This window comes from Chiloscyllium punctatum, chromosome 5, assembly GCF_047496795.1.
Source record: "Chiloscyllium punctatum isolate Juve2018m chromosome 5, sChiPun1.3, whole genome shotgun sequence".
NCBI lineage: Eukaryota > Metazoa > Chordata > Chondrichthyes > Orectolobiformes > Hemiscylliidae > Chiloscyllium > Chiloscyllium punctatum.
The window spans coordinates 81,518,949-81,542,334 of record NC_092743.1 but is presented as its reverse complement, the minus strand read 5'-3'; positions in this window follow the sequence as shown (position 1 = coordinate 81,542,334).

Genomic DNA, 23,386 nt, shown 5'->3' with positions numbered 1-23,386 from the left:
TTTATATTTCATCTTCTCCAATCTTATTGCATTTTTAGGTTCAGCTGTTGATTTTTAAAATTTCCCCAATCCATAGGCTTGGAGGGCCAAAGGGCCTGTTCCTGAGCTGTAAATTTTCTTTGTTCTCTGGTTTCCCACAAATCTTCACCATAGCGAATGCTTTTTCTTTTGCTTTTATGCTGACTTCCCTGATCAGCCATGGTTGCCCCATCCTCCCCTGAGTATGGTTCTTCTTCCTTAGGTTGAATTTTTGCTGTGTCTCCTGAAATACTGCCAGAAACCCCAGAAGGGAGAAGATCAGAAGTGAGAAACATATGAGCCATGATTGAATAGTGGAGCAATCTCTGTGGGTGGTTGGGGGGGGTGGGGTGGGGTGGGGGGAGGGGGGGGGGGTTGGGGGGGTGGGGGGGAGGGGAAGGGGAGCAAATGGTTTGCCTTATTAGGCTCACCCTCCAATCAACTCTGGCCAGCTCCTCCCTCATGCCTTTGTAGTTACTTTTACTAAATTGTACATCTAATTCCAGCCTCTCTCTCTCAAATTACAGGGTCAATTCTATCTTATTATGGTCACTTCCACCCAGTGGCCCATCTTAGGTTCCATAATCACATCTGCTTCATTATCCATTATTAAATCCAGACTTTTCTATTCTATGGTGAGCTCTGCCACATGCTGCACCAAAAGAAATATCTCATAGACATTCCACAAATTCTTTTTCTTGAGATCTACTACCAATCTGATTTTCCCAGTTCATCTATATATTGAAGTCCCTCATGATTATTGTAATCATGATTTTCTTACATGATTTTTTTTTTCTATATCCCGATTTATTTTCTTCCACATATCCTGGTTACCGCTAGGGGGCCTGTACAAAACTCCCATCATGGTCCTTTTGCTTTGCTGATCCTCAACTCCGCCCTACCAACTCCACACCACTTTTAGCTATCAAGTTCAATTCATTTCTTACTAACAAGGCAACCCCACTCCCTCTGCCCATCTTCTGATCCTTTTGATATGCTGCATCTCCTTGGATATTTAGTTCACTGCTCTGATCTCTTTGCAGTGACACGTCTGTGATATCCACAGCATTGTATGTGTCAGTGAGTTCTGAGAAAATTTGTAGCTCAGGTTGAGGTTCTGGATGTAGGTTTGCTCACACGAAAATGAATCTTAGAGCTCAGCGAGCAAACCTACATCCATTGTACCTATCAATTTCAATCTGCTATTAACAAGCTCATTCACCTTGTTTTGTACAACACCCTTGGTCTTGTGTTGACTGCCCCTTTTCTTAGTTGTCCCCTTCCCTGCTGTGCCTAAAATTAGATTCCTGCACCTTTTCATACTTTCTGTCCCATTATTTGTTCTGGAAATGTCGGTTGACAGAACTTCTCCCAAAATTTTCCATGAAACTGATCTTACTATCCATTATTTGGTTTAAAGCCCTATCCACAGCCCTACTGAATACGATCCTAAATGACTCAATCTCCTCTCTTACATCAGTCCTGCCGTCCCAGGAATTAATTTGGTGAACATTTGCTGCATTCTCTCCATAGCATAAAATGCTTTCACTGCACACAATATTCCACCAATGCCCTGATTAATTGCAGCAAGATCTGACACAATCCTTGGTAAGCCTCATTTCAGGAAGACCTGTCACATCTACTCAAGAATCTGAAAGCCATTCCGAAAACAAAAGATTCCAGGGCGGGGGAGTGGTTCCACTATAGAAGGCTTCCATCAATTCTAGTGAATTATGGTGCCAAAATGGAGCCAATAGCTGCTGTCAGTATGGCACCAATCTGATACTGAGGATTTTCACCTATATCCCAGACCTGTTGGCAATTGGAGCCCTTTAAATCTTCCTGAATAATATGAGACCTCACTTAACACTTCTACAAGCACAAACAAAATATTTATCACATGCTATACTACTCTATTATGAGGGCAACATTTTCAAAAATAAGATATTGTTCTTAGAAGGAATGAAAACAAATCTTCAAATGGAGGTGGGTAACAGGACAATGGTCATCCTGGCATTATGAGTAGCTGTCTCCATGATTGATATAGCAGAATCTCTATGCACCTAAAAATAAGGTATTTCAACAAATGCTCAGGGGCAGAGAGCAGTCATTGACAAGGCACCTTCAGAGAACTGAGTTTTTGAGATGGAACGTGGACCAGAAGAAAAGGTGGAAGACCTAGGAAACTGTTCCCTAACATCTCAGCTAGAAAGCAGATTGTTGCCTTCACAACTTTCATGAGAATGACACCCTCGAAAGGATGATCCTATATGTTTTCTAGTATCAATCAGCATCATTAATTGCCACAGTTGTATGCTTTCCTTTGCTTAATTATCTGACTGATGTATCATATTGAAGCTGCTACTTACTATCAAATTAAATAAACTGTCAGAAAGTAGCACAAATTATCACTCACTTGTATTAGTTAACTGGAATCACAAATCTCCAAAGAGATCAGAGTTAATAGGTGGGGGAGAGACAGTGAGAAAGAGAGAGAGAACAAGTGTCATAGGGAGGAGTTGACATCAAAGGCCGAGGCATGAGTTCTAAGCAAGTTGCCATTTGCCAAATGCCAGGTCTCTCAATCAAATAACCATAAGACCAATAGAAATAAGAGAAGCAGGACGTTGTTTAGCCCCTTGAGTCTGCTTCACTGTTCCATAGCATCATGGCTAATCGGACATTCCTCACATCCACTTTTCTGTGGTTTCCCTGTAATCCTTGATTTCCCTACTGATCAAGAATCTATCTATCTTAGCCTTAAATATGCATAAAGACTCTATCACCGCAGCTCTCTGTGGCTAGAATCTCCTAAGACTAATAACATCAGACACCGAATAACTTTGGGAGATGGATGCTTTCAGACCTTCATAGATTTGATGATCATTTCTTTCTGAATGCCAAATGTTACCTGCTGTAGTGCAAACAGCTGTGTGTTGAGTACTGTAAATAGGGTGAATTAAGAACCTCAAAGTGGTGGTAGAGTAGCCAGGCCTCCAAAGGCCTTTGACATCCCTTCATCTCTCCAACCTTTAGCTTAAACCCCGACGGCCTCCGTAAAAAAACAGCTTTTATCATTGATAAAGCAATAACTGTTTAATTAAGCAGATATAAAAACATTTAATCCCATCCCTCAATATTTGTAGTAGGTTATGACGCATCCCAACTCCATTCTATCCACCCACCCCTAACCACACCACAATTTTGTTAGAAATAGGAGCATCATTCACCTTTCTACCAATGGGCTAATTATGGTCTTTAAGATACCATTGGTATGTCACTTAAGGACCTCATCTTTTTGTGGCTAGGATTTAACCATAAAGACTGTTGGTGGGCAAAACAGGTACCAACTTTACAGATTGTCCGGGCTTGATCAGAGACCAGCCATAAGGTCTGACAGCCTGGCATTTCAGCTCCTCCCTGCCCTGTCCTTCCTGGCTACATACAGGGGTCTTCTTGCCCAAATCCTTTGAGAGGCGTAATTTTATTAAAATCTGCACCCCACCCCTTCTTTGTCCTAGGGAACTGAATGCTGTCCAGCAGTAGCCAAAGCTCCAAGTAGCTGTTTAATTTGAAAAGATCCAGCATATGTCAATTTTCTACCTCACGGTCACTTCATGGCTCTAGGAGCAAGGGTGAATTCAGCCCCAAACTTTTACTAGCAGCTGGGAGCATCAACACACCAGTCCATGAAATTCAGCAGTAATGGTCATGCAACTTACTTCTGCTCCTATTATTCATACCAATTCTGTTAGTATAAGACTAAACTCTATATTCACCCAGCTTGCCAGGTGGACTTTTGCCTAAAGTGGGCAGTTAGCAGTTGTTGCACATGGTTCTGAAAAGATTAATGTTTGGCAGGGAGAGGGCAGGAGTGTGGGGAGTGCCTTCTGGCAGAACAGCTCAGGGTTTCAAAAACGTGAGACGTGCCATGTAGTCTGCCTCAAGATTTCTGTAACAATCCTAATAAATCCAGGTAACCTGGAACTTGTTGCTGACATATAATAAACGACTTTTTTTTAAACATAAGAGTGTCGTCTGGTTAGACAAGGAATGGTTTATCTCCACCACACCAGACCAGTAGGCCATGTGGCTCTTTCACATAAAGAAGATGATGGCAGCAATCCAATAGATGGTGAAGTTCAGATGCAGTTTAACTCAACATAGAATAGAAACCAGCAGGCAAGCTCTCAATGATATTTACACTTTAGTCCCAAATTCTACTGGAATTTGGAGGATAGGCTGTCCTTTTGATGACCGGCAGATAAGGTGAAGAGTGCTGAAGACTCAGAGGAATGATTAACTGACTGTCTTTGAAGTACATACTCCAATGACAAAGTTGCCTCCCCTGAATTGGAACAAATTTGTGATGAATCAAAGAGCACACATGACTGAGCCAAAACAAAATACTGTGAATGCTAGCAATCTGAAATGAAAACAACATTATTATCTTCTGGAGTGAAAGAAACAGAGCTGTCTGAGCAGAGTTGCCCTTAAGTAGTAGAGGAATTGAAAGTGGCTGCAAATCCTCTTTGGTTGTGACACGGCCCAGGGAACCATTTTCCTAGCAATAATCCAGATAAAAGACCTTCCTCCCCTAAAGACCTGTTAGCACAAAACAGAAGTTGTCAGCTACAGAATTGGAAATTGGAGGAGGGGATAAATGACACTGTTGCCACTAGAATAGCATTTGATGCCACTTAGCTCCATCCATGGGTTATGGAGTGCCCAGGATGAAACCCTACTACCTTTAACCATACTCACCACCAAATCTCAATGCTTGTCTACAGACATTGGGTTGCATTGGATAGTCTCCTATGTGATAATGTGTCTCCTGTTTTCTTCCTGTGCAACTTTGCCATCAATTTTGCCTCCCAGTCTGTAACCAAAGGCCTTGTGAAGTTAGGTAATTTTGGCTCAATGACCTTTCATGCAAACCCATAGTCAAAGCTTTTTGCTGCCTTCCTTCAAAACACTCATTCAGCAATAAAGGACAAAGAGAGAGAAGGATTTTTCCAAATAGTGACTAAAGCGTCGCCAAGGATATTACTAACTAGACAAGAACTGGCTGACAAGGACAGTGCCACCATGCATCAATTCCAGAACATGTTTATTATAGTACAAGGGCATACTAGCAGCAATCTGTCCTCACTTTTCTCAGTGCCATTATCATTGACTTCTACCACCATATTTTCTTCCTCTCACATTGCATACAATGTTCTTCACATTTCATCACTTCCTCATCCTCACTCTCTCTTGTTTCATCTGTACCACTCACAGTCATCCACAAAATTGATAAGCATGTCACCTCTGTACTCACCTCTTTAAAATAATTTCTTGGAGTTGTAGGCATCACTGACAAGGCTGGCATTTATTACCCTTTTCCCAGTTTAATTCCCCTTGAGCTGAGTGGATTGCTGGGCCCTTCCACAGGGCACTCAGAGTCAACCATGTTGCTCTGGGACTATAGTCACATGTAGGCCAAACTGGGTAAAGTTGACTGATGTCCTTCCCAAAAAGGCTACAGCAAACAAAATAGGTTTTTACAAACAGTCAATGATAGTTTGATAGTGTTAGAAAAGCTAGCTTTCAATTCCAGATTTTATTTAATTCAATTCTATCTATTGTCAGGATATTATTTGAACCTGTGTACACAGAGCACCAGCTTGGTCTTCTGATTATGTCACCATCTTTCATACAGCCACACTTGCTAACTCTCAACCTCTTTCTGCAGGACAGAAAATGATGTAATGCTAAAGAGAGGAACAGGTTAGACAGATGGAAACATCACTAGCATTAGTAGCTACATATAAACATAGCAAAAAGCTCCAGTTATCACTAAATGTGGCAGGATCATGAGCATAAGATTGGGAGACTCTGGTCCCATATGTGAGTTTTGTAATTCCACATCATTTACATTATTTTATTAACTTGGCATAGATGCATCAAGTTTACTGACTTCAACTTGTGTTCTTCAGACTGTCAATTGATAATTAACATTTGTTTTATTCTCTCACTTCTTACTTTCTTCCACGGCCTATGATATTAATGTCTTGCTACAGGTTTCCTGCCGAGCGCAGGCGGTCTGCCATTGTTACTGAGTAAAATGTTGTTACTGTTGTGTTACTGTAGGACTTCAGGACCCTGGATCAATCTTGCCATGATGTCATAGAGATGCTCCTCATTGGGCATAAATATTATAATGTAAGTGAAAACAGAAACAAAGCATAAATCAGAATTCCAGAATTCATTCTGTGAATGTTAGAAACATATGCAGAGAAGCACATAGTGTCATAGAGTCATAGAAATGTGCAGCATGGAAACAGACCCTTCGGTTCAACCTGTCCATGCCGACCAGATATCCCAACCCAGTCTAATCCCAGCTGCCAGCACCCGGCCCATATCCCTCCAAATGCTTCCTATTTATATACCCATCCAAATGCCTCTTAAATGTTGCAGTTGTACCAGCCTCCACCACTTCTTCTGGCAGCTCATTCCATACACGTACCACCCTGTGCATGAAAAAGTTGCCCCTAAGGTCTCTTTTATATCTTCCCCCCTCACCCTAAATCTATGCCCTCTCGTTCTAGACTCCCCGACCCCAGGGAAAATACTTTATCTATTTATCCTATTTTTGTAAGTTTGTAAACCTTTATAAGGTCATCCCTCAGCCTCCGACGCTCCAGGGAAAACAGCCACAGGAATGTTCAGCCTCTCCCTATAGCTCAAATCCTCCAACCCTGGGAACATCCTTGTAAATCTTTTCTGAACCCTTTCAAGTTTCACAACATCTTTCCGATAGAAAGGATACCAGAACTGAATGCAATATTCCAACAGTGACCTAATCAATGTCCTGTACAGCTGCAACATGACCTCCCAACACCTGTACTCAATACTCTGACCAATAAAGGAAAGCATAGCAAACACCTTCTTCACTATCCTATCTACCTACGACTCCACTTTCAAAGAGCTATGAACCTGCACTCCAAGGTCTCTTGGAGAAGATTGACTAGCATTAGGTGGGTAGAATGTATGGAATTGTATTTCAGCAATATAACAGTAACATTAGAGCCTGGTATATCTCTAAGTACCATGTATTGTATTATTTGATCACAATTCAGATGAAAAATCCTAAACCTCAAAGATAGATCTTCACTTTGCCTTCTCTAATACACAAACATATTGATTTAGGCACAAAATAGACAACAAAAGAATTACAGATGCAACAACTTTATTTAAAAGCATTAAGATTGTAAGCAAATGGCAAATACAGCACTCTAACAGGTGTGAAAACATAAATGGAGGAACTCAAGTGATGAGATTGTAAGAAAGATGAAATATTTGGCAGGTGACAACATGAGTCAACAATTAAGAGAGGTAAGGAAGATTGGAGGTGGAGTAGTAGCTTGTAAAGACAGTGGTGTCTGTTATGCAAAGTAGTTAGTACCTGAAAAGGCTAAGTGACATCCTAATATAAGTCCCACTCATCAGGAAAAAAAAAGAGTCTGATCCTAAGAAGAGCTAAATGAATGCATTAACCAGTGTGCTCCAGTGTTGTAGCGCAGTTACAAATGCTAAGATCAATGCATACATACTTGTAAATGAACTTCATAATCCCTTGTGAGGCTATCATGTATTTCAGAAGAAATGTAAATGGTTCCTAACTAATGTATATTACAGTTTTATTATCCAGGATCAGTGTAATCTTATTGAATGTTAGAGCAGTCTTGAAAGGCCAAACAGTCTAGTCTTGGTTTTTGTTTACATGACCATACGTTGTCAAAAACAAGTCTCTCTTCTGGCATAGATTTCACATTTGCTTCTGCTCCCACATGCTAACAGTACCTTAGACAAACACAAATAAGAAGGATTTGAGGCAGTAAATCTACCCAAAACATTCCAGATGTTTTCAGCCAACATAACCATAAAGGATACAATGCTGACAGAAGGATTGATTGGCCATACATATATAGGCAAGGTTTTGTTTTGAGAACTGGGACAATGGTAACAGCTTTAAAAAGGAGGAAGACGGTATCAGAGAAAATGGAATCATCTACTAGTCATCCAGGAAGAGAAGTTGGGCAGTCAACAAATTTGGAGAAAGTGAGGATTGCAGCTGCTGGAGATCAGCGTTTTGGGCATAAGACTTTCTTCTGGAATTCCTGATGAAGGGCTTATGCCTGAAACATTGAGTCTCCTGCTCCTCAGTTGCTGCTTGTCTGGTCGTCCCTTTATCAGGGATAGGGTCAAGGGGGACTGGAACTGATTTTCATTGCTGAAATAAAAGGAAGAAAAGATGAAGAAAAATAGAAGAGAAACTATAGAGAGTTGTTGATTTGGGCTAGAACATCAGGGAGAACCTGGAGAAAGTTGGTCTGTTGGAAAAGACGAAGTTTGGGAAATGCAAACTGTGAACAGCAAATGTAACTGAATAGATACTTCCACCCTTAATGGCAAGAAAAGCCCAAAGTTTCCCATAATGGTTCCACATGACGGCAGAAGAAGAAGGGATAAAGTAATGAGGAAATTATTGAGTGTGACAAAAATATATCAAGGTCTCTACTCTCTGTGTTGATTCCGGAAAGATAGGGTGGTTTCACAGAACAGAAGGAGTTTCAACATTGTGAACAAGTGAGATTCTGAATATTAAAAGTTTATCATCAGTTATCATTATCAAAGTATAATTTGTGAATCATTTTATGACAAAAAGAATTAATAGGACAATTATTTTTCAAACTGTCACCTTTAATTCAATATAAAATAAAATAATTTGACAGGGTGATGTGATATCCTTTGAAATTTGTACTCAGACATTTGTCTGAGGACAAATTAGGGACAGAATAGGTCCCCTTAAAAGTCAGCAAGCTATGTGTGGAGTTGCAGGAAATGGGGGAGATAATAAATGAGTATTTTGCAGCAGTGTTTACTGAGGAGAAGGATATGGAAGATATAGAACGTGGGAGAATAAATAGTGACATCTTAAAAAATGCCCATATTATGCTGGAACTCTTAAAATGTATAAAGGCGGATAAATCCCAAGGACCTGACCAGCTGTACCCTACAGCTCTGTGGGAAGTTAGGCAAGAGATTGCTGGGCCACTTGTTGAAATATTTGTACCATCAATAACCACAGGTGAGGTGCCAGAAGACTGGAGGTTGGCTAACGTGGCACCACTATTTAAGACAGGCGGTAAGGAAAAGCCAGGGAACAATAGGTTGGTGAGCCTGACATCAGTGGTGGGCAGTTGTTGGAGGGAATCCTGAGGGATAGGAATTACATGTATTTGGTAAGACAAGGACTGATTAAGGACAGTCAGCATAGCTTTTTTTTGTGGGAAATGGTGTCTTACTAACTTGATTGAGTTTTTTGAAGAAGTAACAAAGAGGATTGATGAGGGTAGAGTAATTTATATGGACTTCAGTAAGACATTCAACAAGGTTCCACATGGTAGACTGAATGGTCATTTTAGATCACATGGAATACAGGGAAAACCAGCCATTTGGATACAGAACTGGGTCGTATGTGGAAGACAGAGGGTGGTGGTGGAGGGTTGTTTTTTTTCAACAAGGATTGGTGCTGAGCCCAGTGCTTTTCATCACTTATATAAATGATTTAAACGTAAGAACTATGCTTAGTAAGTTTGCAGATTACATCAAAATTGGAGGTGTAGTGGACAGTAAAGAAAGTTACCCCAGAGTACCTTGATCAATTGGGCCCAATGGACTGAGGAGCAACAGATGGAGTTTAAGTTAGATAAATGTGAGGTGCTGTATTTTGGAAGTGCAAATCAGGACATTTATACATTTAATGGTAAAGTTTCAGAGTGTTGCTGAAAAAAGATGTATTGGAGTGCAGATTCATAGTTCCTTGAAAGTGGAGTTGCAGTTGATAGGATAGTGACGAAAACACTTGATATGCATGCTTTTATTGATCAGTCCATTGAGTATAGGAGTTGGGATTCATGTTGCAACTGTACAGGATATAGGTTAGGCCACTTTTGGAATGCTGTGTGCAGTTCTGGTCTACCTGCTATAGGAAGGATGTTGTGAAATTTGAAAGGGTTCAGAAAAGAATTACAAGAATATTGCCAGGATTGTAGGGTTTGTGTGATAAGGAGAGGCTGAATAGCCAAGGAATATTTTCCCTGGAGCTTTGGAGGCTGAGGGGTGATCTTATAGAGGTTTATAAAATCATGAGGAGCATGGATGGGATGAACAGGCAAGGTCTTTTCCTTAGGGTGGGGGAGTCCAAAACTGAAGGGCATAGTTTTAAGGTGAGAGGGGAAAGATTTAAAAGTGACCTAAGGGGCAACTTTTTCATGCAGAGGGTGGTGAATGTATACAATGAGCTGCCAGAGGAAGTAGTGGAGGCTGGTACAGTTACAACATTTAAAAGGCATCTGGATAGGTGTAGGAATAGGAAGGATTTAAAAAGATATGGGTCAAATGCTGGAAAATGGGACTAAATTAATTGAGGATATCTGATCAGCATGGATGAGTTGGACTGAAGGGTCTTTTTCCATGCTGTACAGCTTTATGACTCTTTGACATGCCCAGAAGACTTGGTGGTCAAGAAGACAAGGCCCAGACCAGAACTTATTGAAAATAAGCTACACGTCCCAACAGCAGGACTCAAAAGGAGGGAAGGATAATAAACCAAACATTTTTTTCCGGATATCCCTGGGCAGACTTCATCATCATCATCATCATCATTTAGAATCTAAAAGATGAGAGACTTAACAAACAATCCAGGTCTTTTTCAATATATAATTTCATTTGCATCACAATGTAAACTTGTGTTATAAATTCTGTGTCTTACGATCTTATACTCCACAACCATTCGATGAAGGAGCAGCACTCTGAAAGCTCATGCTTCCAAATAAATCTGTTGGACTATAACCTGGTGTTGTGTGATTTTTAACTTTGTATAGCCCAGTCAAACATCGGCACCTCCAAATCATGGCTGAACTAAAGTTCTATAAAGCTGCAGCAGAATTTGTCTATCCTTATATTCAATGCCCCTTCCAAAGACTTCACCTGACGAATGAGCAGCGCACTGAAAGCTTGTGATTTCAAAACAAACCTGTTGGATTATAACCTGGTGTCATGTGACTTCTGACTCTTCCAATGAAGGCAGGCATGACTTTTTTGCCACCTTATCAACCTGTGCTGCCACCTTCAGTGATCTGTGAACCTATACACTCAGATCCCTCTGCATCTCAATCCTCCTAAGGGTTCTGCCATTCACTGTATAATTTCCACCTGTACTTGAACTTCCAAAGTTTATCACCTCATATTTGTCCAGATTAAATTCCACCTGCCATTTTTCTGCCCATGTATCCAACTCATCTATATTGTGATGTATCTCTGACAATCTTCCTCACTATCCTCAATTCACCAATCTTCATATCATCTGCAAGCTTATTAATTAGACCAGCTAAGTTTTCCTCCAAATCATTTATGTTGACCATGGACAGCAGAGGTCCCAGCACTTATCCCTGTGGAACACCATTAGTTACAATCCTCCATTCTGAAAAGTAACCTTTCACTGCTATCATAAGTCTCCAATGTCTAAGTCAGTTTTGTATCCATCTTGACAGCTCACCCCAATACCATGTTACTGCACCTTTTGTACCAGTCTGCCATGACAGACCTTGTCAAAGCCTATACTGAAGTCTATGTAGACAATATCAACTTCATTTTCCTTCATCACCTCATCCAAAAACTCAATCAAGTTAGTGAGGCATAATTTCCCCTGTTCAGAACCATGCTGAGTATCGCTAACAAGTTCATTTGCTTCTAAATGCGCATAGATCTTGTCCCTGAGAATCTTTTCCAATAGTTTCCTGACCACTGACATGAGGCTCATGTTCTGTACTTTCCTGAATTATCCCAGCAACTCTGCTTAAGCAATGGAACTGTATTAGCTATTCTCTCATCCTGTGGGACCTCACCTGTGACCAAAGATGTTACAAAGATATCTATCAGTGCTCCACCATTTTGTTTTCTTCCTTGCCTCAATATTCTGGGGGTAGATCCCATCAGAACCCAGGGATTTATCTATCTTAATAGTTTATAAGATGATCAACATTTTCTTTTTAATAGTAACTTGGCTTCAAAATTTGACACTCTCTTCCCTGAGATCATCCTCCACTAATTCCTTCTCTTTGGAGAATACCGACACAAAATATTCATTTAGGAACTCACCAACCTCTTCTGACTCCACACATCAATTCCTCCCTTTGTCCTTGAGTGAGTCTAGAGTCACATGTTAGCCAGACAAGGTGAGAACAGGCATTTCCCTTCCTAAAGAACATTGTAAACCACATGAGTTTTTATGACAATCAACAACTTTCAAGGTCACCATTAAACATTTAATTCCAGATTTTTATTGAATTCAAATTCCACCACCTGCTATGATGGGATTCAAACCCAGGTCGCCAGAAAACAAAGAACTGTGAATGCTGAAGATCTGATACAAAACGGAAATTGCCAGAATGTTATCTGGCTCGCTAATTAATAGTCTATCTATAATTCCACTAGTCATCAATTCTCCATGCTGAAAACAGTGAAGAATTGTTCTAAATGTTTTCATAGGGTAAAGGCATCACTGTCAAGACTAGCATTTATTGCTCATTACTCTTTGTCCTTGTGACTTTGTCCCTGCTGCCTTTTTGACTGCCTGCAATCCATTGGTGACAGTACTCCCACAATGCTATGTAGTAAGTTTCTTAATTTTAATTAATAAACACAACTGGATATAATATTGGTAAGCACCAGAAAGAGTGGGAAGGGACAACAACCTCAAGATTTGCAATTTTGTAGAACAGCCTTTTCTGTAAGAAAGGATGTCTTAATTACCAATACATATTAAACACAGTCAAATCATCATTCAAAGCTCAATAATTTAAACTGCCTCCATTGTGGAGTGAGCAATTGTTGCAGTATAATCAGTTGAAACTCGCCATGCTTCAGAGAAAATGGTCAACACACGTTTTTGGCAGAAGGCTGCCAGCAAGTGTAATGCAGTGCATTGTGAAAAGTTGAGGCAGCCAGTGCCAGGGGTCATACAGACAGAACTGCCAGTGTAAGAGGATGACTGCTTGGAATCCTGAGTATTACAGTGTGAACAGTTGAAAGGGCCTGTGAAAATGGTTGAAGTTATCAGTTCTGCCTAGGTGAATGGAAGTAGCTGTCAATTCCAAAGTGTGAACCCATCATAGCTGCAAGGGCAGAGAGTATTGGTCTAAAGCCAATATGAATTATCAAAACAACTTCTCGTCAAAGGATGATTGGTCAAGACTGGTGAATGGATGAAGAGTTCAGTGCAGGAGTGAACAATGCCAGAATGTGAATTGTAACGGGGCACAGCACTTACAATCTGTCAGAAAAAATTATGATTTTATAATCCTAAATCTATTTAGGACATTTATATCAACATCAGCACGCCCATTATTAAACGTGGGTCCTCTACATGACATGGGTCATCACTATTCTTAGTTTGTTGCCAGACTTCTTTCAAATAGAAAATCAATCTGATCAATATAATGAGCTAGTCATTTGTTTCATGTGAAAAGTGTACTAATAGAGCAATGTTGTGTGCAAAAGCACCAGCCTATGTTGAACATTACAGTCTCATTCTATGGATTATTGTAAATAATTCCTCACCTTCACCTCCTCTTCACCCATTATCACCTTATTTCTTAGCGCTCTTCAGAATTTACTCTCAACACTCGGAAAAGGCTCAGTAAGAAGGCCTAAAAATAGCCTGTTTCATCACTACCTGCTGGAAAACTACATCCAGTGCTCATCTACCTGTGGCCTGAAAATAAAACTGAAACTCAATCTTGGAACTTGGAGTATAAGAGTACTCATGGGCAACGATCAAAACAATTGTCCAAAATGAAGAACTGCCCTTGTTGCCAGCGAATTTAGGCACTTCAAAATTAATATTGGTGCTTTGTAGGAGATTCAAAGAGCAGGAGATTGGAATCTGAGAGAAGAAGGTAGTGCTGACACCTTCTTCAGGACAGGGAAACCCAAGGTTCAATCTAGGAAGCATGGATTTGGATTAGCTATCAAGAACAAAATTGTCAACTGACTCTTGGAGTTCTCTGCTGGCATCAATGATTGCCTTATTACTCTCTGTCTACAAGTGGCCACAAACCAGCTTGAAATGATCATAAAAACCTGTGCTCCAAGCCTTGATGCCATAGATGCGCCCAAAGAAGGTTTCCACTGCACACTGGACACTAATGTCCCTAAGGAATATAAAGTTATCCCACTTGGAAACTTCAATGCCAAGGTTAGCAATTACACCCACCTCTGGAAAGGAACCATTGGAAAGAAAGGAATAGGGAATTGCAACACTGTCGGGATTCTCCTGCTCAGTGAATGTGTGGAAAACCAACTATCATCAACAACATGCTCAAAAAGTGTGGTTCTGGAAAAACACAGCAGGTCATACAGCATCCGAGGAGCAGGAGAGCTGATATTTCGGGCATAAGCCCTTCATCAGGAATAACTTGCTACGCTTTTTCAGCACCACACTTTTTGACTCTAATCTCCAACATCTGCAGTCCTCACTTTCTCTTAGTTGGTATTGCTGTCTGCCAAAGAGATAAGTTCAAGACTTCTTGGAGGTACCCACAACCAAGACACTAGCACATGATCAACTTCATCATCGCTCGATCCTGAAACCAAAAGATGTCATCAATATCAAAGCCATGACCAGAGCAGATGACTGCTCGATAGACAACCAGCTCAAAGTCCATCAAATACCAACAGAAGGAGCTGAAGACAAAGAAATGCTTCAGACAAAACTTAAAGTAGAGTCTCTAACAATATCTTCAGCAAAATCGCCAAAGTGTTCACTTTAATGAAATCTGGAAAGAGTTGAAGTCAGCCATCATCTCATACTGTGAAGGAACCAATGGATACAAGATCAGGAAATGCCAACATTTGATGAGAATGACCACATCATCCAAGATGTCATTGAGATGAAAAGGAAAGCTCTGCATACCTGACAAAACAACAGCACTAATGAGGCAAAAAGGAAAATTCATCCAACAGCAAAGACAGAATAACAATGAAGAACTAGGGAAATCAAGAAGTAATAATGGACTGAGAAAGCTAAAGAACTGCAATTCTTTGCCCCTCGACACCACCTCCCTCAGGTTTCTTCAGTACCACAAAGCAAGATATGGATCTAACACACTTGGCTTCAATACAGTGTGAAGAAAGGATGACATCCTTTTGAGAGACAGAGAAAATATCAGCTTCCAATGGAGAAATACACTTCAAAGAACTTTTAAAATCAATCCGATTATCAATGAAGATAGGTTTGATGAAATCCTCCAACTCTGCATCCAAGACAATTTTGGATTCCAACCTAGTGTGGCAGAAGGTGAAGTCTCTGTTAGACACATGAAGAAAAGACTGCAGGAGTAAACAGGATTCCAGCAGAGATTTTCAAAATTGGAGGATCAGAACTTACTACTCATCTCCATCAACTGTTCCTGAAAATCTGTGCAGTCAAGTCCAAAATGAAATATTCTAAACTGACTCAGAATTGAAGAAAATGGGCATGACAGAAAATTGGTCAAACCAAATTAAACAGTAGCCATCAGTTATCAGCTACAGAGAACAGTGGAAACCATGATCAAAGAAGTTACAAATGTTCAGGGGGATTTATTTACAACCAATCCAAGTGTTGTATATTTGAGAAATATCAATCAGACTTCCTAACATCCTGATTTCCAGCCACGGCCTGAGCATGTCCACTTTGTACCTCTCTGGCATGGCAACAGTGAATGGTGTTGGATGCTTTATATACTACTCATGGCTCCATTGGCCAAAGGCCACTGAATAATCAGATAAGTTTGGGGTGAGGGGGATAAAACACATACCTCCTTAGCAAGGACTTGCACTAAGTCTTGCAGCAGAAGACCATGTGGCAATCCAAGAAGACCCCAGGAGAAAATCCGGCCTAACATGCAAGACCTACATTTTGGGAAGAAAGCCACCCTTATATTTGAGAGGAAGGAGGTTCCAATGGTTCAGCTCAAACATGTGGATCATTGTGGGTAATATCCTTTCTCAGAGGTAGATAGAGAGTAAATATTGTGGGAATTTCAGAAATGCTCACATGGTGTTTTTAATGAGGAAATACGTTGTTAATAAAATTGAGTTGAACCTCAAACTTAATTCTGTGTCTCTTTGTCCACCTTAGTCACAAGAGCACTTGGGTAAAGTGTTTTTAATATCTAAACTGATTGAGATATCTGAAGCGCAGATAACATCTGAGACAAAGAAGGAATCCCTGCTGATCTCAGGGATGCTGTCATCACTGCTGTCTTCAAGAAAGGAGACAAAGTGGACTGTGGGAACTACCGAATAATCTTTCTTCTCTCTATCACTGGGAAGATCATCACCCAAATCCTCGCTAGGCGCCTTCTCAGAGGAATCCTTTCCTGAAAGTCCATGTGTCTTCCAACCAAACTGACATGGTTTTCACTGCTAGGTTGTCCTGCTGAAATTCACTGCAGTTCTGAAACACCCACTTGCAAAATGGTACTGACAACTTCAAAACACCAGCGTGTTTTCAAACTGCTACCATTTCACAAACTACTGAGAATAATTGGAGATGGAACTGGAGGGGCACAAACTCTGTATCCGTGTAACTCGATGCATTCTAAAATCTGTGCTGAAAAATCTTGTCCAATTTGTTTGGTGTTGCATTTTTCAGACATAAATATAAGGCCACCTGGAAAGATTCTCTCACTGCATTGGTACAGTCACTAGTGCATAAAAGTAGCATTCTAAAATATTAAGTAAATTATTACAATTAGTTTTGGTTACCTGATACCACAGATCCTGAGTTTTGCTGAGAAATGAAACATGTTGCAAAAGTTGTCCATCTTGTACTCATCAGGACAGATGCAAGAACATCAAATTTCAAAAGGGACGATTTATACCACATGACAAAGTGATATGATAAGCTGACAAGTCAGCTCTGATTAGTCAAACATTGTCATAAGCAATGCCCCAGAGAAAAGTTATCCTCAAAAACATCTGTTTAAATTAAAAAGTACACTGCCTATGCAAGTTCTTTCTGTTTGCAAATGATAGTACTTTACTTATGAACAAATCTAGTTTATTGTAAGCATATTACAAATGTGACTAATAATTTTAAACTGGTTGTGCATGTAATTTTTAGCACACTTATAGAGTCATAGAGATGTACAGCATGGAAACAGACCCTTCAATCCAACTCATCCATGTCGACCAGATATTCCACCCTAATCTAGTCCCACCTGCCAACACCCAGCCCATATCCCTACAACCCTTCCTATTCATAGACTCATCCAAATGCCTCTTAAATGTTGCAATTGTACCAGCCTCCACCACTTCCTCTGGCAGCTCATTCCATACATGTACCACTCTCTGTGTGAAAGAGTTGCCCCTTAGGTCTCTTTTATATCTTTCCCCTCTCACCCTAAACCTATGCCCTCTAGTTCTGGATTCCCCAACCCCCAGGGAAAAGACTTTGCCTATTTACCCTATCCATGCCCCTCATAATTTTGTAAACCTCTATAAGGTCACCCCTCAACCTCTGACACTCCAGGGAAAACAGCCCAGGCCTGATCAGCCTCTCCCTATAGCTCAAATCCTCCAACCCTGGGAACATCCTTGTAAATCTTTTCTGAACCCTTTCAAGTTTCACAACATCTTTCTGATAGGGAGGGGACCAGAATTGCACGCAATATTCCAACAGTGGCCTAACCAATGTCCTGTACAGCTGCAACATGACCTCCAAACTCCTGTACTCAATACGCTGACCAATAAAGGAAAGCATACCAAACACCTTCTTTACTATCCTATCTACCAGAGACTCTACTTTCAAGGAGCTATGAATCTGCACTCCAAGGTCTCTTTGTTCAGCAACAGCCCCTAGGACCTTACCATTAAGTGTATAAGTCCTGCTAAGATTTGTTTTCCCAAAATGCAGTACCTCTCATTTATCTGAATTACACTCCATCTGCCACTTCTCATCCCATTGGCCCGTCTGGTCAAGATCCTGTTGTAATCTGAGGTAACCCTCTTCGCTGTCAGAGAGTAGTACCCAATCACAGAATCAGATTGAATTAATTTTGCAAGCATCGAATGATTGAGTATGGTCAATATTCTGCTGTGAACAGCAAAAATGACATCCTATTTGATACAATTCACATGTAAGTCATTGGAATTTAAAGCCTGTATACCAAGTATCCTATTGGCTCTGAGAGTCATATGTTATGTTGTGCAGTCGACAAAATGTCTTCTGAACTTATTGACAGCACCCTGTCAGTGGAATGTACAATGACTTTTGCATGATGCTGCTTTTTTCTTGTGAAAACAGACTTAACTTTTCAGAATCAGGTGTAGTCATGGTACAGCAAATTTCGAGATGTCAGAATGTATTCATGAGTAACATTTGTGCATGATATTTGTTAAATAAGTTTAATTTATCTGTGTATGGCACAATCATCTTCTAATCTTTTAAACTGATAATAGTCATCCCTACAGCATTGTACTTAGGGACTCAAAACAAATGTAGCTGTAAGATGCAGTCGATAGACTGTTCACTAAATTAGGAAATGGAGGTATAATTCAGTCCATCATTTAAAAGCATTTTTACTTTTTAAAAAGTTTCAGTTAACCATTTCTCTATCCATGTGAAGAAGGAAAATGGTCACATTCATTGGTCACAATATTGTTGCAAATTTCCACCAGTGGAGGCACTGCTGAAGCCTGAAAGAGCAATATTTTAATCCATTGACAGCATGAAGCCTGGCACTGGATTGGGAATTCAATTGTTAAGAAATGAGCTTTGTTCTTTAATACAACCATGACATTAGCATGCCAGCTCTGGGTGTCTTGACTAATTACAGTGTGTGATGAAGATTTTCACGTCTTTTTGAAAGGATCTCCAGTAAAAGGGATCCCAAAAGGGGTCAGAACAAATAAATACTACATTGCTTTTGAACTCAACCAAAGGATGGAATGCAAGATTGAGAAGCTTGCCTATTTTCCTCTAATTCAATTCCGTGGGCCTTGAGGGATTGCAGAGATGTGCTGTCTCCAAAAGATAGAAGGAAGAGGTTAGCATTTCAAACAAAGTAAGCCTGTAATGAAGTGAAGAAGTATGGTATCCTCATGCCTGGATTCAATGTCTCGAGATATTCAATGACCTCAAGAGGGCATTAAAGATGAATGGCATCCCTCTTTCAGGAGCTAATCCACACACACTCGCATTCTAAGTATACTCGTGCACAAAACTTCTGGCCAATGCAGCTTTACCCATTTCTCATCCATCCAGGCAACTCCTCAAATTCCCAAATTGCCAATGTTCACACTAATTTTCATTTAGTGATATCACCTGCCTCACAGTCACTGTCCACAAGTATTGCCCATATCTCTTCTCCAAAGAATTTATTTTTCTGCATTAGGAGAGAACCTGCACAGTTACTGCCTTTGCTGTTTGAATTCATGTATAAATTCACAACTGATCTTGAGGAACTGTTGGGCAAAGTTCATAGCACAGAATCAGATAAGTGAATTGTTGTTTTAAGTGTGGCCTACAGAGAATCTGCAGTAGTGAGTAGAGTGGGTTCTTTCTTGATTATATGTTTTTGGAGGTATGTCTCTTGATTAAACTTAAAATATAAGCCATAACTATTAATTTAACCTGGGGCAGTGTTTGTAGAGGAATAAGACGGTGATAATTTCTGGGTCTGTAGATTGTGAAAGAGCAAAAGTGGCCTTTAATAGAGTGATATGTACTTCTTGTCAGATGTGGGAGTTTAAAGAGAGTTTAAGGGTTACTGCAGATTATATCTGCCATAAATGCTGTTGGCTGCGAATCTTATCAGATCGAATGGATCGGTTGGAAAGACAGTTAGAAGCAATGAGGAATTTGCAACAGCAGTAGTATGTGATAGATGGCAGTTATAGGAAGGGGGGAAAGTCTCAGATACAGTCACATAGATGGGTTAACTCCAGGAAAGGTAAGAGAGATAGGTAGCTAGTGCAGGAGCCTTTTGTGAATATACCCATTTCAAACAGGTATGCTGTTTTGGGAAATGTAGGGGGTGATGAATTCTCAGGGGAACGTAGCACGAACAGCCAAGTTTCTGGTATTGAGGCTGGCTCTAATGCAACAAGGGGTACGTCGGGTTCCAAGAGATCAATTGTGTTAGGGGATTCGCTAGTCCAGGGTACAGACAGACGTTTCTGTTGCCAGCAGTGAAAAAGCAGAATGGTGTGTTGCTTCCCTGGTGCCAGGATCAAGGATGTCTCAGAGAGGGTACATAATGTTCTCATGGGGGAGAGGGGGCAGCAAGCAGCCATTGTCCATATTGGAACCAATGACATAAAAAGGGAAAATGTTGAGATTCTGAAGGGAGATTACAGAGAGTTAGGCAGAAATTTTAAAAAGAGGTCGTAGAGAGTATTAATATCTGGATTACTGCCAGTGCTACTAGCTAGTGAGGGCAGGAATAGAAGAATAGAGCAGATGAATACATGGCTGAGAAGCTGGTGTATGGGAGAAGGATTCACATTTTTGGATCATTGGAATCGCTTTTGGGGTAGAAGTGGCCTGTTCAAGAAGAACGGATTGCACCTAAATTGGAAGGGGACTAATATTGGCAGGGAGATTTACTAGAGCTGCTCGGGAGGATTTAGACTAGCAAGGTGGAGGTGTGTGACCCAGAGAGATAGTGAGGGAAGAGATCAATCTGAGACTGGTACAGTTGAGAACAGAAGTGAGTCAAGCAGTCAGGGCAGGCAGGGACAAGGTAGGACTAATAAATTAAACTGCTTTTATTTCAATGCAAGGGTCCCAACAGGGAAGGCAGGTGAACTCAGGGCATGGTTAGGAACATGGGACTGGGATATCATAGCAATTACAGAAACATGGCTCAGGGATGGGCAGGACTGGCAGCTTAGTGTTCCGGGATACAAATGCTAAAGGAAGGATAGAAAGGGATGTAAGAGAGGAGGGGATTGGCATTTTTGATAAGGGATAACATTATAGCTGTGGCGGATATTCCCAGAAATACATCCAGGGTAGTTATTTGGGTGGAACTGAGAAATAAGAAAAAGATGATAACCTTATTGGGATTGTGTTATAGATACCCAAATAGTCAGAGAAAAATTAAGAAATATACTTGTAAGGAGATCTCAGTCTGTAAGAATGATAGGGCAGTTATGGTAGGGGATTTTCACTTTCCAAACATAGACTGGGGCTGCCATAATGCAAAGGGTTTAGATGGAGAGGAATTTCTTAAGTTTGCACAAGGCAATTTTCTGATTCAGTATGTGGATGTACCTACTAGAGAAGGTGCAAAACTTGACCTACGCTTGGGAAATAAGGCAGGGCAGGTGACTGAGGTGTCAGTGGGGGAGCACTTTGGGGCCAGCAACCAAAATTCTATTAGATTTAAAATAATGATGGAAAAGGTAGACCAGATCTAAAAGTTGAAGTTCTAAATTGGAGAAAGGCCAATTTGTACGGTATTAGGCAAGAAATTTCAAAAGCTGATTGGGGCAGATGTTCGTAGGTCAAGGGACAGCTGGAAAATGGGAAGCTTTCAGAAATGAGATAACGAGAATCCTGTCAGGGTGAAAGGAAAGGCTGGGAGGTATAGGGAATGTTGGATAACTAAAGAAATTGAGGGTTTGGTTAAGAAAAAGAGGGAAGCATATGTAAGGTATAGACAGGATAGATCGAGTGAATCCTTAGAAGAGTATAAAGAAAGTAGGAGTATACTTGAGAGGGAAATCAGGAGGACAAAAAGGGGAAATGGAGATAGCTTTGGCAAATAGAATTAAGGAGAATCCAAAGAGTTTTTACAAGTACATTAAGGACAAAAGGGTAACTAAGAAGAGAATAGGGCCCCTCAAAGATCAGCAAGGCGGCCTTTGTGTGGAACCGCAGAAAATGGAGGAGACACTAAATGAGTATTTTGCATCAGTATTTACTGTGGAAAAGGGTATGGAAGATATAGACTGTAGGGAAATAGATGGTGACATCTTGCAGAATGTCCATATAACAGAGGAGGAAGTGCTGGATGTCTTGAAATGGGTAAAAGTGAATAAGTCCCCAGGACCTGATCAGGTGTACCCTAGAACTCTGTGGGAAGCTAGAGAAGTGATTGCTGGGCCTCTTGCTGAGATATTTGTATCATCGATAGTCACAGGTGAGGTGCCGGAAGACTGGAGGTTGGCTAACGTGGTGTCACTGTTTAAGAAGGGTGGTAAGGACAAGCCAGGGAACTATAGACCAGTGAGCCTGACGTCAGTGGTGGGCAAGTTGTTGGAGGGAATCCTGAGGGACAACGATGTACATGTATTTGGAAAGGCAAGGACTGATTAGGGATAGTCAACATGGCTTTATACATGGGAAATCATGTCTCACAAACTTGATTGGGTTTTTTGAAGAAGTAACAAAGAAGATTGATGAGGGCAGAGTGGTAGATGTGATATATATGGACTTCAGTAAGGCGTTCGACAATGTTCCCCTTGGGAGACTGATTAGCAAGGTTAGATCTCACTGAATACAGGGAGAACTAGCCATTTGGACACGGAAGTGGCTAAAAAGTAGAGGACAGAGGGTGGTGGTGGGGGGTTGTTTTTCACACTGGAGGCCTGTGACCAGTGGAGTGCCACAAGGGTCGGTGCTGGGCCCTCTACTTTTTGTCATTTACATAAATGATTTGGATGCGAGCATAAGAGGTACAGTTAGTAAGTTTGCAGATGACACCTAAATTGGAGGTGTAGTGGACAGCGAAGAGGGTTACCGCAGATTACAACAGGATCTGGACCAGATGGGTCAATGGGCTGAGAAGTGGCAGATGGAGTTTAATTCAGATAAATGCGAGGTGCTGCATTTTGGGAAAGCAAATCTTAGCAAGACTTATACACTTAATGGGAAGGTCCTAGGGACTGTTGCTGAACAAAGAGATCTTGGAATGCAGGTTCATAGCTCCTTGAAAGTGGAGTCACAGGTAGGATAGTGAAGAAGGTGTTGGTATGCTTTTCGTTATTGGTCAGAGTATTGAGTACAGGAGTTGGGAGGTCATGTTGCGGCTGTACAGGACATTGGTTAGGCCACTGTTGGAATATTGCATGAAATTCTGGTCTCCTCCCTATCAGAAAGATGTTGTGAAACTTGAAAGGGTTCAGAAAAGATTTACAAGGATGTTCCCAGGGTTGGAGAATTTGAGCTATAGGGGGAGGCTGAATAGGTTGGAGCTGTTTTCCCAGGACCATCGGAGGCTGAGGGGTGACCTTATAGAGGTTTACAAAATTATGAGGGGCATGG